The sequence below is a fragment of the Neomonachus schauinslandi genome, chromosome 3 (assembly GCF_002201575.2).
Source record: "Neomonachus schauinslandi chromosome 3, ASM220157v2, whole genome shotgun sequence".
Taxonomy (NCBI): domain Eukaryota; kingdom Metazoa; phylum Chordata; class Mammalia; order Carnivora; family Phocidae; genus Neomonachus; species Neomonachus schauinslandi.
This window is the reverse complement of record NC_058405.1, coordinates 133,779,646-133,781,501: the sequence shown is the minus strand read 5'-3', so window position 1 is coordinate 133,781,501 and position 1,856 is coordinate 133,779,646. Positions and strand designations below refer to the sequence as shown.

The window sequence follows — 1,856 nt, the reverse complement described above, 5'->3', positions numbered from 1 at the left end:
AATAAGGCCAAGAAGCAAAATCATCTGAGATTACACAAAATATAAGCCAACAAAATCATATGTAGATATGCAAAAATAATATCAATCTTAGTGAGAAAATACATCATTGGTTTGAAATGCAAATATTTCTCTTAAAAAGTGGTGACTTATTTAGTAGCTATCGGTAAGCCATAGGCTCATTAATAATAATCACATGTGCCTATCACCATACAGAGGGAGTCCCAGCTGATGGTAAACACCAGGCAAACCCACAGCATTATGACGCTTGTGAATTCCCATAAGCCGGCGCTAGGTTTTCTCATCTTCGTCTTGTCAGGGCTGGCAGAATCCCTGGCATGTGATCAGTCCTTTCTTCTTGCTCCCAGCCTCTTCGCGTGTGAGAGAATAAATGTCCTTGCTGTCTGAGCCAGTCAAGTTGAAGTTCTCTTACTTGAAGCCAAGGACATCAGAACGGTCACTACTACCGCCTGTTTCCCTAGTTATAGGGGAGGGATAGTAAAATCTGCTTAAAAGGGTTTTGAGGGCCTTTCCGCGCTACCCAGGGAAGGGTCCATATGGCATTGTTTTGCGTTCCTGTCGTAACTTAAAGGGAAACTTTCACAATGTCCGGAGCCCTTGATGTCCTGCAAATGAAGGAGGAGGACGTCCTCAAATTCCTTGCAGCAGGAACCCAGTTAGGTGGCGCCAACCTTGACTTTCCAATGGAACAGTACATCTACAAAAGGAAAAGTGATGGTATCCACATCATAAATCTGAAGAGAACCTGGGAGAAGCTTCTGCTGGCAGCTCGTGCCATCGTTGCCATTGAAAACCCAGTGATGTCAGTGTCACATCGTCCAGGAATACTGGCCAGCGAGCTCTGCTGAAATTTGCTGCTGCTACTGGAGCCACTCCTATTGCCGGCTCCTTCACTCCTGGAACCTTCACTAACCAGATCCAGGCAGCCTTCCGGGAGCCGAGACTTCTGGTGGTTACTGAGCCCAGGGCTGACCACCAGCCTCTTACAGGGGCGTCTTATGTTAACCTGCCTACCATCGCTCTGTCCAAGGCCGACTCTCCTCTGCGCTATGTGGACATCGCCATCCCTTGCAACAACAAGGGAGCTCACTCAGGGGGTCTGATGTGGTGGCGGCTGGCCAGGGAAGTTCTGCGCATGCGTGGCACCATTTCCCGTGAGCACCCGTGGGAGGTCATGCCTGATCTCTACTTCTACAGAGATCCTGAAGAGATTGAAAAGGAAGAGCAGGCCGCTGCTGAAAAGGCTGTGACCAAGGAGGAATTTCAGGGTGAGTGGACGGCTCCAGCTCCTGAGGTCACTGCTACTCAGCCTGAAGTCGCAGACTGGTCTGAAGGCGTGCAGGGGCCCTCAGTGCCTATTCAGCAGTTCCCTACTGAAGACTGGAGCGCCCAGCCGGCCCCTGAAGACTGGTCTGCAGCTCCCACTGCTCAGGCCACTGAATGGGTAGGAACAACCACTGAGTGGTCTTAAGCTGCTCTTCCACAAAGGCAAACAAAATGGAAATAGAAATGGGAAAGATTGACGGAAAATAAACAGTTTGTAAAAGTCGAAAAAAAAAAAAGGGTTTTGAGGATAGTTGATGAACTAACACATTTAGAACTCCTTGCACAGTGATGGTCTCAGAAAGTACTAAGTCAATGTGAGTTCGCTTCCTTCCCCTTTCTCTCTTATGAAACTTTCCATTTAAATATTAGGGAGGCAGTGTTCAACACACATGAAGCTTCAAAAACTAATGATGTAATGTATGGTGATTAACATAACATAATAATAAAACACACACACACACACACACACGAAGCTTATCAGACTGTCTATCCATTATGTCACCTGCTAGTCT

At 47.3% G+C, this 1,856-nt stretch overlaps 1 pseudogene; it reads left to right on the top strand.

The window, feature by feature from the left end:
* Positions 1 to 571: 571 nt before the first annotated feature.
* LOC110592023 lies at positions 572 to 1,527 on the top strand (annotated as a pseudogene).
* The last annotated feature ends 329 nt before the right edge of the window (positions 1,528 to 1,856 follow it).